The sequence below is a fragment of the Sus scrofa genome, chromosome 13 (assembly GCF_054392235.1).
Source record: "Sus scrofa isolate SSC_HxYL_T2T_F1_AM1 chromosome 13, Sscrofa_HxYL_maternal_Yorkshire_Landrace_v2.0, whole genome shotgun sequence".
In the NCBI taxonomy this organism is placed as follows: Eukaryota; Metazoa; Chordata; class Mammalia; order Artiodactyla; family Suidae; genus Sus; species Sus scrofa.
The window spans coordinates 43,776,991-43,791,308 of record NC_139395.1 but is presented as its reverse complement, the minus strand read 5'-3'; the positions used below and the strand labels follow the sequence as shown (position 1 = coordinate 43,791,308).

The window sequence follows — 14,318 nt, the reverse complement described above, 5'->3', positions numbered from 1 at the left end:
ATCACAACACAGGTGCACCACCTCTGGGTCCCAGGGCCAGGTGCTGTGCCTGGCGGTTGAGGGGCATTTAAGGAATAATTGTGGAGCAGAAGCTGCAGTCCACACCCTCCACTGTCCATAGCAGAGAAAAGACCTAAGGTGATTCCTTGTCATTATGGCAGAGACCTCTTTTTAATATTTGTTCTGGGATAGAATCACAGCTACATTCCAGTGGAAACTGATTTTGTCTTTTCCGGATACTTATCATCCTGTGGCCTCAGTGGTGCTCTTCAGCAGGGTGGCCCTCCCAGGCACATGGCCTGTCAATCACCATCAATTCCTGCAGAACAAAGTGCGTAAGATGCAGCTGGATTTATTATCTCAATGTGAAAGGCCAACAGATAGCCCATATGAAAGGTATGGACAGTGAGCAGTAAGAATGAAAGCAATGGTTGATTCAGCAGCCTTGAGGGAGCCGTGAATTCCCTTATCTCGTCCACATTCATTGAGCATTGTGTCTAAAACGGGGCATGACCGAGAATCACCCAAGTGCTCTGGCCTTTCACTTCTCCCTCTGAACTGGCAAATAATGACGGAGAAGGAAGGGGCAATAGAGGGACGAAAATGCTCCCCTGGCTGACTTCTGGGTGTCTTGGGCAGAGGGAGCGCTGAAGTTGGCATCTCCTTTACGTTTCCTTGGGACCTGGGAAAGCTTTCAGGAGGTCGAGACACGCGCTGCAGGTGCGAGAGCCCCGGTGAGGAAGATGCCATGCTTTCTGCCTCCTCTTGACTCAGGCTTCTTCTTCATCAGGTACGGGCATCCCAGGTAAACACTGCTCACCCACCAGCTGGATGGGGGCTTGTGGGAAGAAGGGGAGTGTGGTAGGTGGTCAGGGAAGAAGAGAAGGAGTAAATGTGCCCTTGCGAAGATTCCCTCTTCTGCGTGCCCCGCTCCACCGTGGTCCAGGTGAGGTAGGGACCCTTAGGTAGCGTCGGGTTCTGGAAGAGCCACTTTAGAACTCCCAGGTTGCCTCCCCAGGGATGCAGAGAGGAGGCACCAAGGCTGGGGAGGCAGGAGGATGCAGGGAGGTAGTAGAGAGAACTTCTCATTTCTCCGCGGAGCCTAGGACAGATGGGATTCTTTTTCTGTCATCCCCCTTGGGTTCATTCTTTGGACGGATCATCCCATTCTTTTGTTTTCTTTGCTGTGTTTCTCTCTCTGCAGGTAGGATTCAGAGCTGAGTGATTATGAGAGTCTGCCAGTTCCCTTTTGCAATGGGGATTTTTCTTCTTGCATTCTCAACTAGATGAATCCTAGCAGGCAGAGCAGTGAGTGCTGCCCCTCTGGGTCCCAGGGCCCAGGGCTGTGCTGGAGTCGAGGGTCATGAAGTGACTAATTGTGGAATGGAAGCTGTAGCCCAGAACGTCTGATGGCTACCTCAGAGGAAAAGCTTGAGTCGACTTTGTCACAGCACCTGGTAGGGGAGTCATGTGTGGGCCTCTCCTTGTTCACCCCACATTCTGAGTGTGTAACAGTGCATGGCAGAGAATAAATGAGTTTTGCTTCATTCTTCTACTTTCCAAGTTCTCCATATTTAAGATTAGATTTATAATCTCATACTTCTTTCTGAGTCTTCCATGCATAGTGGGAACTCCAATAAGGACCTTCTTTACCCACTAACTCCATGAGGATAGGACCATGGGGTCTTAGCCATGGTTGCAGTCCAGCAGCACATGCCTGGGGGTTTTTAATCATCTTTTGACTACAGTAATAGAAAAAACAGACCTATAAGTCCTGGGAATTTGGAGCCGTGCCATCCTTTAGAGCTATCTCCAGTGGTGGAAGTGTCCTGTGTCTGCACCACTCCGTGCCCAGCTGCCAGCCACGTGTGGCTAATGAGCACTGAGGCTGTGGTTAGTGTGACTGAGAAACTGATTTTTCTGAATTTTAGTTAATTGCAATTGGTTTGATTTTTTTGTTTGTTTGTTTGTTTTCTTTTTTGGCCGCCCAGTGGCGTGTAGAGGTCTCAGGCCAGGGATCAGATCTGAGCCACAGTTGAGACCTATGCCACAGTGATGGCAACGCTGCGTCTTTTAACTCACTGTGCCAGGCTGGGGATAGAAGCTGCCTCCTGCTGCTGCAGAGATGCTGCTGATCTGTTGTGCCACAATGGGAACTCCACACTTGGCTTGAATTTAGATGTAAATAGTACCCAGGGCTAGTGGCCGTGATAGTGCACAGTCTGGACTGACCGGCATTTCAGCAGCCTGTATCTCTACCTTCAAAGGAGATTTAGGATGATAACTCTGCTACATGGTGGGACCACTCTCCTTGCCCTGCAGGTAGAGGGGCTTGAAGGGGAGCCCCTCCCTTCCCGGGAGGCTTAAAGCCAATGCAGCCTTCCCAGGACACCTGTAGATTCTTTAAACTCCTCGTGTGTTGAGGTTAGCAGTTCAGACCATTAATGGACAAGAAAAAGGAGAAAGTAGTCATTTTTGCTAAATTCAGTTCCCAGGAATTAGCCACCAAAGATTGAAAGAGGCTTAGGAAGCGATTGGCAGAGGCAGAGGGGTGGGGGAAGAGTGGGCCACACCGTGCACAGCAGTAGGGAAGAAAGGGATGGGAGGCCCACAGGAGCTGGCAAATGATGGGACATGGCAGGAGGGGGAAGCAAGATTGTTTGGAGGCTCTGGAAAGCCCTGGGTGCCTTTAGTGGAGAGGGGACATGAGGGGAAGAGTTGGTTTTAGAAGACAGTGGTGCATTTAGCCTTGGATGTGATATGGTTAAGGTGTTGAAGTGAAGGTATCTGGAGCCCAGAGAGGTCAAGAGTTCGCTGTGTGGCCACCAAGTTGTTGCAGAACATGCACTATTTATAAGGGAAATAAACATCATCCACACCCCCTGAGGTTTTGTGCTCGTGGCATGTGAATCGTGAGACCTGTTGCAGGATTTGCGATTTTTATTTGACCCATCTATTAAAGATTAAAATCAGCCCTTCTGCCCTGACATGCTTTATCGCACTGGAAGATCTCACATGAGTCCTTCATTCAACATCTATTTGCCACCTTCTTGTTCAGTGCCAGTGCAGATCTAAGAGCTAGGGATGGAGCAGTAAACAAGACCAAAAATATCCAATTAAACAACAGAGAATTAAAATGAAGAGACGGTTGAGTGAAGGAGGAGGCTTCTCACACCGGGTGGGTAGGAAGGAGTCACTACAGAGGTGATGTTTTAGGACATGAATGATCAGAAGTTCCCATAAAGGTGGAGATTGGGGTGACCATTCCCAGCAGAGGGAACAAACAGGTGCCAGGGGGAGCTTGGCGTGTCCAAGGATGAGAAGACCAGCAGGCTGGGGGCCAGAGTGTGAGGTGGCCAGAGAAACAAGAGGGGCCCGATGGTGTGGGGACTTGAGGCCCAGGTGTGGAGTGTTGATCTCACACCAAGTGAGATGGAAAGCTACCGAAGGCATCTGTGTAGGCATGACACAATCGGATTTCCATTGCCAGTAGGTCACTGGCAATGACCTACTGGCAGGGAAAACAGCAAAACCTCATGGTTTCTCTGCATGCTCTCAGTGTGATCTCCCACGGCCAGAACCAGCTCACTGGATTCTAGCTTCCCCTTAGCTGGGCCACCGCAGGAGCCAGAACCCCAAACCCCAGCTCTGCCTGCCACTTTCCCTCCTCCCACTTCCACCTCAAGGGAGGCATCAGGGCGATGTCAGAACACCTACAACCCTCCCGATACCCTGGATGGAGGAAGGGCACTATGCTAGCTGTCAGGGAACCTTTGCAGTGATGGTGGCAGTTATGCAGGAAGATGTGCTGACTGGCTTTTTAAAATTATAAATAGCCTTTATTTTTTAGAGCCATTTGTGTCAATAGCAGAATTGAGCGGAAGGTACAGAGAGATCCCCATGAATCCCCCGTTGCCTCGCCATCTCTATCCCGCATGGGAATGGTGGGTTTGTTACAGGCGATGAACCTACCTCAGCACTTCATTGTCACCCCAAGCCCGTACTTTACATGAGGGTTCGCTCTTGGTGTTGTACATTCTGCAGGTTATGATAAATGTATAATGACATGTACGTACCATTAGAGTATCACTCAGAATAGTTCCACTGCCCTAAAAATCCACCTATCCATCCCTCTCTCCCCCTAACTTTTGGCAACTAGTGGTCTTTTTGCTGTCTCCATAGCTTTGCCTTTTCCAGAGTGTCCTATCATTGAACTCATACAGTCTATAGCCTTTTCGTATTGGCTTCTTTCACTTTGTAATATTAGTTTGTCTCCTCCATGTTTTCCATGGCTTGAGAACTTCTTTTTTTTTTTTTTTTTTTTTTTTTTTAAGCCCTGAAGAATATCCCTTGCCATGCACCTACCGAAGGCCATCTGGGTTGCTTTCAAGTTTTGTCAATTATAATCATCTATGTGTAGGTTTTTGTGTGGACCTAAGTTTTGAACCCCTTTGAGTAAATACCAAGGAGCTGGATTGTATGGTAAGAGTGTGTGTGTGTGGTTTTGTAAGAACCTTCCAAACTGTTTTCCAAAGTGGCTGTACCGTTGTACATTCCTCCCAGCGACATATCAGCGTTTCTATTGCTCCACATCCTCGCAAGCATTTGGTGTTTTCTCCGTGTTCCAGATTTTGGCCATTCTGATAGGTATGTGGTGGTATCTTACTGTTTTTTTGATTGGCATTTCCCTGATGACATGTGATATGGAGCATATTTTCATAGGATTATTTGCCGTCTGTATATCTTTTTGGTGAGGTGCCTCTTAAGGCCTTTGGCCCATTTTTAAAATCAGGTTTTCTCTTTTCTTGTGTGAGTTTAAGGAGTTCTTTGTGTATTTTGACCAACAGTCCTTTACCAGGTGTGTCTTCTGCAGATATTTTCCCCTGCCCTGTGGCTTGTCTTCTCATTCTGTTGACACTGTCCTTTGCAGAGCAATTTTTAGTTTTAATGAAGTCTACCTTTTCACCTCTCTTTTTCATGGATTGTACCTTTTGTATTATATCTTAAAAGTCATCACCTACCAAAGGTCATCTAGGTTTTATTGTTGTCTTCTGGGAGTTTCGTGTCTTACATTTAGATCTAAGACCCATTTTGAGTTAATTGTTGTGAAGCGTGTACGGTCTATGTCTAGATTCATTTTTTGCATGTGGATGTCCTATTGTTCTGGCACCATTTGCTGAAAAGATTACCTTTGCTCCAGTGTATTTCCTTTGCTCTTTTGTCAAAGATCAGTAGACTATATTTGTGTAGCTATAGTTCTGGCCTTTCTCTTCTATTCCATGGATCTGTTTGTCTCTTCTTGCACCAGTCCCACATTGTCTTGATTACTAAAAGGCTTTTTTAACTTGGAGGCTTTCCGTGACCCTAAAAATCAGCCCAATGTATGTTTACCTCTTCTTTTCTCATAAGAAATGTAAATAAAAACTAGACCCCTACCCCCCCATCTTGAACCCAGCCGTCTCCATGATGTAGACCCCAACCCCCACACCGCACTGATACTTGATCATTTGTTCAAAAGCTTAAAGCTGGCTTTTTTAAAAAGTAAGAAATTTTCCACAGCATCAAAATAGCTGTGTCAAAATGTCCTTAGTTTCAAAATGGCCACATCAAAACAACCACATTAGAAGTTCAAGTCTCTATCATGGAGGCCCAGAGAACAGCTTCTTGGTGGGGGGCAGCTGACCTGAGACCTCAGGTCTGTCACTTCCTCTGTAAAGTCGCACACATGCCGAGCACACAGATGCTTATTGAGTTTCTATCTGCTGGACTCAGAGAAACATGACTTAAGACCCCATCCCAGGCTTCAGATTGCTCACAAATTTCTGAGAAATAACAGCCCTGTTTTTAATATTAGACATGTTTGGGGAAAAGATATGCCCAAAGAACAATGCCCAGCAGCCTTTCCACACTGGGGCCTTAATGGCCCAGAGAGGTGAGTAGGTATTTAGCAAAAGGTAAAATCCTTTGCAAAACAGGTAGAGTCGCACACCTAAGGTTCAGAGACATCCTGCAGAAAAGAAGCCTGCTTGCTGTTTTTTAAACTTGGAGTGTGTTTTTCAGTAGTGTCAATTATTTTATTTACTGTACCGCAGGTTTTGGAATCTGGGACCCTCCATTCATCTCCCTTTCTCTGGCACGTGTTGATAAGGCCTTTCCCCCCTATACTTGGGATTGCGCAAGAGGGAGGTCGCTGCTGCCCTGGCTTCCTCTGCCACCATCCTGCATGTGGGGGGCTCTTCCAAGAGGCTGGGGGATAGTCCCCCTTTCACCCCGCAGCCCTGCAACTCGCTCTGGGATGACCTACTCTTCAGTTCTTCTCCCCTCCAAGATTTAGCTCGTTTCTCTTTCTGCTTTAAGGCTACTATGTGCTTAATTTCTTGAACTTTCCTCCATCCTTGGAAATGGCCAAGGAAAAGAGGGAAAGTTTCACGCTCAGCAGAACAGGGCTGGGAGGCCCAACGTGACTGCACGACCCCAGGCAAGAGACTTCCCTTATCTTAACATGCGGTGACAGTACCCCCCTCAAACGGTTGCCTTGATATGAGGGTAAAAAGAGCTACTATAAAAAGGAGACTAGCAAAGCCTGGCACTTAGCACATGCTTAGTGAGCAGAACTTCATATCAGAGGGGGTCATCCTGATATTATGGCCCTACCTGGGGTCTATCCAATTCTGCATTTACTTACAGCATGGCTTTGTCTCACAGCCTGTTTCCTCTTTTGTGTAAAACAGGACATTAACTTCTATTCTCTGGAGTAGCTGTCAGGGTTGCTGTCTGAGTTTGGCATTTGGGAGGTGCCCAAGCAAAAATACTGGCCCGTTTTTGGTTAAAAAGATTTCATTTCTAAACACTACAGAGAAATCCAGTAAATGACAATGCAGGAACGTCATTCAGCTTCAGCAGACTTGCTTCACCATCTCACCCCGGGTCACCTTCCTAATGACCCTTCTTCTTCATGGTTCCAAAGCCTCTGGGGGCTGTCTCGGGGCTCGTTCTCCTATTCCTGGGGGAGAATGGCTCAGACCACCGAAATAAATCTATGTCCTGAGCCCCCAGTTTGTGCCAAGAACTTTTCAAACATCATCTCATCTGACGGCCTTAGTATGTCTACAAGATAAAGCTACACATGTATCCTTTTTAAATCTAAGGATGCTGATTCTTTGAGCAGGTGGCTGTTGCTACATAATGAACCACTGCATAATTTAGTGGCTGAAAGTGATGATTGTTACTTAGTCCATGATTCTATAAATTGCACTTGAAGCTGGGCTCAGCTGGCCAGTTCTTCTGGTGTAAGGCAACCTCAGCTAACTTTAGCTGGGCCTGCTTATGTGTCTGTGACCAGCTAAGTCGACAAGGGACGGGCTGTCTAGGTTGGCTTATCTCTCATCTGTGTGGTCGCCCATCCTCCAGTCAGCTCGCCTGGGTTTATGCACGTGCTTTTGATAAGGTTCCGAGAGAGGGGAAGCACACAAGGCCTCTTAGGGCCTGGGCTCAGAGCTGGCACACTGTCACTTCTGTCACGTTCTGTTGGTCAAAGCAAGCCTGGTTAGCCCAGATTCAAGGGGTGGGGAGATAGACTCCCCCTTCTGATGGGAAGGACCTCAAAGTCCATCTGAAAGGGTCTGAGTAGAGACTCTTTATTGGGAACATCAGTGAAATCAATTCCCCACACAGGATGGTGGGAGAGAGGATGACTGGGTCAGGGACAGAGAGAGGACAGGGCTACTTGAGATGGGTGGCAGGGAAGGCTTCTCTGAGAAAGTGAAGTTCATGCTGAAGTGTGAAAAGGAAGAGCCATCCCAAGACACAGGAAGGAGCTTCCCTTAAGATGAAGTTATCAGATATACAGCCCCTGAAGCAAAGTCCACATTCTGCAGACAGACCTGTTGGATAGACATATATTAAATAAGGACCTAACAGCAGGCACCCAGGAAAGCAACGTAGCATAAGCAGAGCATCAAAGTGTTCATCCCCTACCTCTATCCACCCCCAAGTGGCTGCTGAAAGCCCAAGGGTTTTTTTTTTTTTTTTTTTTTTAGTGACTATTTTCATGAAATAGTTTTAGTCCCTTAGGGGAAAAAAAATTCCTCTTAAAATAGGGATGTGGGAGAGGAGGAAGCAAAAGGAGTATGAAGAAGAGTGAAGACAGGAGAATAAGAAAGAGGGAGGTTGGAAAGACAAGGGTGGAAAAATCTCTGGTATGTGGGATGCCCTCGATAATTACTTGTAGAATCCATGAATGGATGAGGTCACAGTGTACAGCATAAAATAAATTCCAAATAATTTTTATGAGACAGAATAAGAAAATGTCAAGAGGTGGAGTTTCTTGGAGACCTAACAGTTAAGGATTCATTGCTGTCAGTGCTATGGCTCGGGTTCCATCCCTGGCCCAGGAACTTCCACATGCTACAGACACAGCCAAAAAGAAAAGAAAAGAAAAAAATGTCAACAGATATATATATATATATATATATATATTTGTGGTGTTTGTGTGTGTGTATGTGTGTGCGTGCGTGCACACGTGTACAGTGGAGGAATAACGGAGAAGACGTCTCTGCTGATGGGGACAGAGAAGCCGAATGTCTTAAGAACTTTGCATTAAGACTTGAAGGATGAACAGTATTTCATGAAAGCCTGTGGGGAGGAGATGGCAGGAGAGAAAGGATGTATTTAGGAGGAGCGAATGGTTTGAGGGATGCTCAGAGGCAGAAAGGGTTTGGTTTTGTTGAATTTGGAGAAGTAAAGTGAGTGGGAGTGGGGAGGTTTTCCAGAGAAAACAGGACTTCATAGATTATCTGTCACAAGGAGCTTTGGGAGGAAAAACAGGATTATTATGACAATATTATGACAGTATTATTATTATGACAATATTATTACCGCTGAGCCATGGTAGGAACTCCCTAGAATCTTTTAAAATAATACTTAAGGAGTTCCCTTTGTGGCTTGGTGGAATGAACCGACTAGGATCCATGAGGATGCAGGTTCAATCCCTGGCCTTGCTCGGTAGGTTAAGGACCCGGTGTTGCCATGAGCTGTGGTGTGGGCCGGCAGCTGTAGTTCCGACTGGCCTCCTAGCCTGGGAACTCCATATGCTGCGGGTGTCACCCTAAAATAGCCCCAACCCCCCCCAAAAAAAGCAATACTTAAAAACAGAGGGCTAAAGGGATCATGTCTCACAGATCCGACTCTGCTCCACACCACGTCCCATCTTTGGAATGTATCCTTGTGTTGCCCCAAGACCTCATGGACACATAAGCACCAACTCCAGAGAGGCTGGGTCCCCTGCCCACTTTCTCCTCCCTGCCCCCTCTGCACCACATAAGTGCCCATTCTCTCAAGCCTCCAGGCTTTAGCTTTCACCCAGGAAGATGCCCTGTGGAGATAAGTTCTTCTGTGGTTGAGAGTGAGTCAGGGAGCCTGAGTCTGCCAACTCCTTGCTACCACCTGGTTGCTCCTCTGTCTCTGCCACTGTTTTGGTCGATGAGCCCCTCAGATAACCCCAGACAGAGGCCACAGACTGACGTCACTTCCTTAGATGGGCAACTGCCGAGCCTGAGCCCAAATCCCAAGCTCCCACCACAGGAAAGATTTCTCCGGGAAAGAGTTGGTCCTGGGGTTGCAAACCATGGCCCTGTGGACCACAAAAGCCAGACTGCAGCTCTTGGCTGAAAGTGGCCCTTCTTGTTACTAAGTGTCTGACATAACTACCTCACGTTTCTGCCTTTCATCTTTGTCGTTGCAATCTTTGGGGGCTTCACTCACTTTACTAAATGTGTGTAGGTGTTAAAGTCATGGTATGGAAAAAAAAGTGCATGTACACACACACCACAGGCTTTTTTTTCTCTATTTCTATGCAAGCAGATGCTTTTAGAGCTTTCTGAAATCAAGAAAACAGTTATTATTTGCTTTTGCAATTTCTTTTTTTTAAAAAAGTTCTGCTCCTACAAACCTATAAGAAAAAGACAACCCAAATTTTAAACTGTGCCAAAGTTTCCAGATGAGGGGAGAAAAGCACCTGAAAAGATGCTCTAAATAGTCATCAGGGAGATTCAAGATAAACAACAGCAATATTTTCACCCTTCAAATAGGTAAATCTTTTATGAGTTTAGTAGTGAGCTTTGGGGTGAGGAGCTAGGCAATCCCACACTCCTGAGAATGTGTGAATTGGTTCAGCCACACTGGAAGAGGATGATGGCAGGGTCTGTTAGTGTATACCAGTGGCAGCAAATCCTTTAAAGAATATTCATGCATGCTCTCAAGGAGGTGTTACAGCAAGAGTGCTTATGTTGGTGAAAATGGAAAACCACCTACATGTCCATCAATAAGACGATTTCATAAAGGATGACTTATCCATTCTATTGAATACTGTGCAGCAGTTAAAAAGAAGGAGCTGGATCCATAAGTACTAACATGGAAAACTCTCCAGGGTATGTTTCCAAATGAACAAAGCAAATTGTTCAATAGAAGGATGGAAACAAAACGTCAAAATGACATTAGCTGTTTGTCTGGGAACATATACATGTTTATAGCTGCAGAGAAAAGAGTTTGGAAGGATTCCTACCCAAATGGTTTATTACCTCTTTGGGAAGAAGTTGCAGGTTGGTGGGAGGTGGTTGAGAAGGCATTTACCTTTGTCTGCAGTCATCGAATATTTTGCTGTGAGAGTGTATTCAGGAATAAAGTGCATGTTAAACATAAACATTTTAGGATTCTAAGAAGTGTTTCTATCTGTTGAATAGCGTTAAAAATCTGTAACTTGTCTTGAATGTCAAGTAGACTTTCTATTTATGCAAATATATAATCATTTCTCTTTAGAAATTTATTCTAAAATCACCCCGTTTGTCAAACTCTCTCATTGTTCATCTGATAGTTAAAAACAAAGACAGGTTCCCTCTCTTCAACCACAACCCCCTCCCCCCACACACACACCATCACTGGGCCTGGGCATAGCGATTTCCACCCTATGCCACATTGTGCTAACTTTCAGGATATTTAAACCACATCCAAGCAGGTCTTTCTGATTAGCTGATAACTTTGTTTCCAGGCTTCCGTGCCATCTGATTGTCAACTCATAATTTCAGAGCTGCCAAAACCAAGAGACACCTGACTTGGTGGTGGTGCCTGCGTCTGTGGGTGTAGCCTGACAGCCAGGCACCTGGTTTCCTGACCCCAAACCACACGGTTCCCCATGTGGCCTCGTGAACATCCTTGGTACCTGTTGCCCTGTCCCTCCCACCAGCCTGAGCTTCAGAGCAGACACTGGGGAGATGGTGAGAAGCCTAGAAGGCTGCTGGTCTAGCAGAAGTCATCTCAGGAACATCTTTATCACAACCTTCTCATCTATACCCTGTTGAATGAAGCAGTGTTGTATAATGGAAAGGCATGAAGTTTGGAGGAAAGTATAAAATCAAACGTCTTGGACTTGTCTACTGTTGGTAACATAACCACTCTCTTTCTGTCTGTTCTTGGCCAGACCCAAAGGAGAAGCCAAATTATAAGCCTGGTGGAAATGGTTTTAGAGAAGAGGTTAGATGATGATGTACGTGTCATCTTGGATTCTTCCAGACTTTGGGAGTAACCTCCCCTCTCTGGATCAGACATACCTGAGGTGGGCATTTTAGGGCCCCAAAATCCAAGCTTTCTTAGATCTTCTACCCCTACCAGTGCAGTGCCACGCCACCCACAGACGTCACCCACACTGCTTCCAGCCCCCTTCCACTCAGTGGGGCTCATCAGTGATGTGAGCAACTGTAGGCTCAGAGCTGGCTGAGGTTCCTTAAAAATCAGGTGAACGAGAGGAGATAGTCACCTTCCTGTGGCTGTGTTCCACTTCAGGCAGGTGCGGACAGAACTTGTGGGCACAGGGTGACATCCAACCACTTAACTTCATCTGAAACACTTACCATGTCTTCCAAGAGAGACATAAGAGAGTAAACAAATGTGATTTGTAAATGAAAAGGAGCTTTAAAATGATACCTGGTAGGCATGGTGTCTTCTTTGCCCTGTTTTCAAGAAGGTCCTCATGAAGCTTGAACAATAAAAATGGTTTACAGTCTGTCTCCCTGACTATCCCAAGGGTTTCCCATGCAGTGTCAGCAGATCTGGATGCCTGACATCCTCCTGGCACAGCAGGCCTGGCATTGCCACTGGCCTATAGCCAGAATCCTCCATCCCTGAGCAATGCCAGCATTGTCTGTCAGTGGTGGCCTCTGCGATGCTCCTTTCTCTCTTCCTCCCTGCCTGACCTGTTTCAATGCATGTATGCATTCTTTCGCTCTTCAGTCACTGTCACACAAGACCCGCTGGCCTGGGGGACTCTCTCTCTCTTCCTGATGACCCTGCATATCTCTGCCCTGACCATCGTGTGTGTGTGTGTGTGTGTGTGTGTGTGTGCGCGCGTGTGTGTGTGTGTATTTTTTGGCTGCACTTGCAACATGCGGAAGTTCCCAGGCCAGGGACTGAATCCATGCCACAGCAGTGACCTGAGCCACTGCAGTGACAATGACAGACCCTTAACCTGATGCACCACACAGGAATTCCCAGCCTGTATCCATTTGATGGCTGACTTGATAAGAGGGCCTTTCACACTTTAATGTGCCTACAGGTCACTTGGGGATCTTGTTAAAATGCATATTCTGCATTGGCAGGTCTGCATGGAGCCTTGGAGTCTGCATTGCTAACAAGCTTCCAAGTAACACCCATGCTGCTGGCCTGGGTCCACACTTTGAGCAGCATGATATCAGAGGACAGTCTTATTTCCAAGTTCGGGAAATGTGGGGAGAAGCCCTGCATCCTGTTCATTCAGGTGAAGGAAAAAAGGTGTCTGGGCCTAAAGGACCTTGTAAAGGGTCTTGTGTAGGGAAAGTGTGTGTCTGGGGAAAATGTCAGCTATTACTGTTACTTCGTATTATATAAATTATATCCTTACTTTGGATCTGATCTAGAGAAAGAGAGCTGGATTTATCCCTCTCACCACTTACTAAGTGAGGGTTTCAGCAAGTCTCTCAATCCGTTTCCTTAGCCATACAGTGGAAGGTTGTCATTTAAAGAATGATGTATTTGCAGATATTTGGAGCCAATATATGTTTACATATTCACCTTCTCTTTGTGATCCAAATGAAAAAAAGCTTTATACGTGTGTGTATGTTTGACTCACTGAACATTTCTGCTGAATACTGAGAACCTGGAACCAGAACTTGACTAAAAATCCAGCCCCAAACTATTGAATCAAACAGCTCTGTTAAGAGCGTTCTGGTTTTCTAAGGTTTGCAGAGCTTCTTAAGGAACCCAGACTGATTTATGGTTTGTTACCACAACTTTACGAAGCGGGTGGTTTCAACCAAACGTCATTTACTCAACCCTGAAATTCAGCGGAAAGCTAGGGAAAATCCACTCAAAAAGAAAATGTTCCCCTGAATCCTTCTGATGACCAGAGCTCTCAGGGCCGGAACTTGGTGTCCACTGCACTGGGGCCTACGCTTTTCTTTGGCCAAGATGAGTAGTCTAAAGAAGTACTGAGTAGTCACTTTCATTTTTCTTTTTCGTTCCTATGTAATTTCCAAATTTCCTGTATTAAACATGTATCAGTTTTCTTACAGATTCATTGAGGTGTAATTGGCACACAATAAACTGCACCTAATTAAAGCAGAAAATTGGACAACTCGTGATTTGTGTACACCAGTGAGACCATCACCCCGTGCGGTGGTGAACATATCCATCACCCCAAAAGTTTTCTTTTGCCCCTAATGAACCTTCCCTCACAACCCTCCATTCATCCACCAATCTGCTATCCATCACTGTTGTTTGGTTTGCATTTCTAGAATTCTAGATAAATTGAAATATATAGCATGTAGTCTTTTTTTTTTTTTTTTTTGGTCTGGCTTCTTTCACCCAGAATCATTATTTTGAAGTTCATCTGAGCTGCTTCGTATCAATAGTTGTTTATTACTGTGGAATAGTATTCAGTTATGTGGCCTAAGCACAGTCTGTTACCCGTTCACTGGCTAGCAGACATTTTAGTTGCTTCCAGTGTTTGTTACAGTTAATGCTTCTATAAGTAGTCATGTCTTTATGCTTACGTGTTATTTCTTTTACTCTTGGGTAAACAGCTCAGGGGAATCAGGTAACTCTTAACTTTTTGAGGAACTGCCAAACATTTTTCAAGTGAGCGGTAACATTTTTACATTTCTACCAGGAGCACATGAGTTCATCTTTCTTTTAAAAAATTAGGTGAGGGAGTTCCCGTCATGGTGCAGGGGAAATGAATCCGACTAGGAACTATGAAGTTTTGGGTTCGATCCCTGGCCTTGATCAGTGGG

The 14,318-nt window shown here is 45.8% G+C and overlaps 1 protein-coding gene across 1 annotated transcript in view; it reads left to right on the top strand.

The window, feature by feature from the left end:
* Nucleotides 1-14,318, top strand: part of LZTFL1 (leucine zipper transcription factor like 1) — an 88,220-nt gene that overhangs the window by 33,004 nt on the left and 40,898 nt on the right. The gene's annotated exons all lie outside the window — the stretch shown is intronic.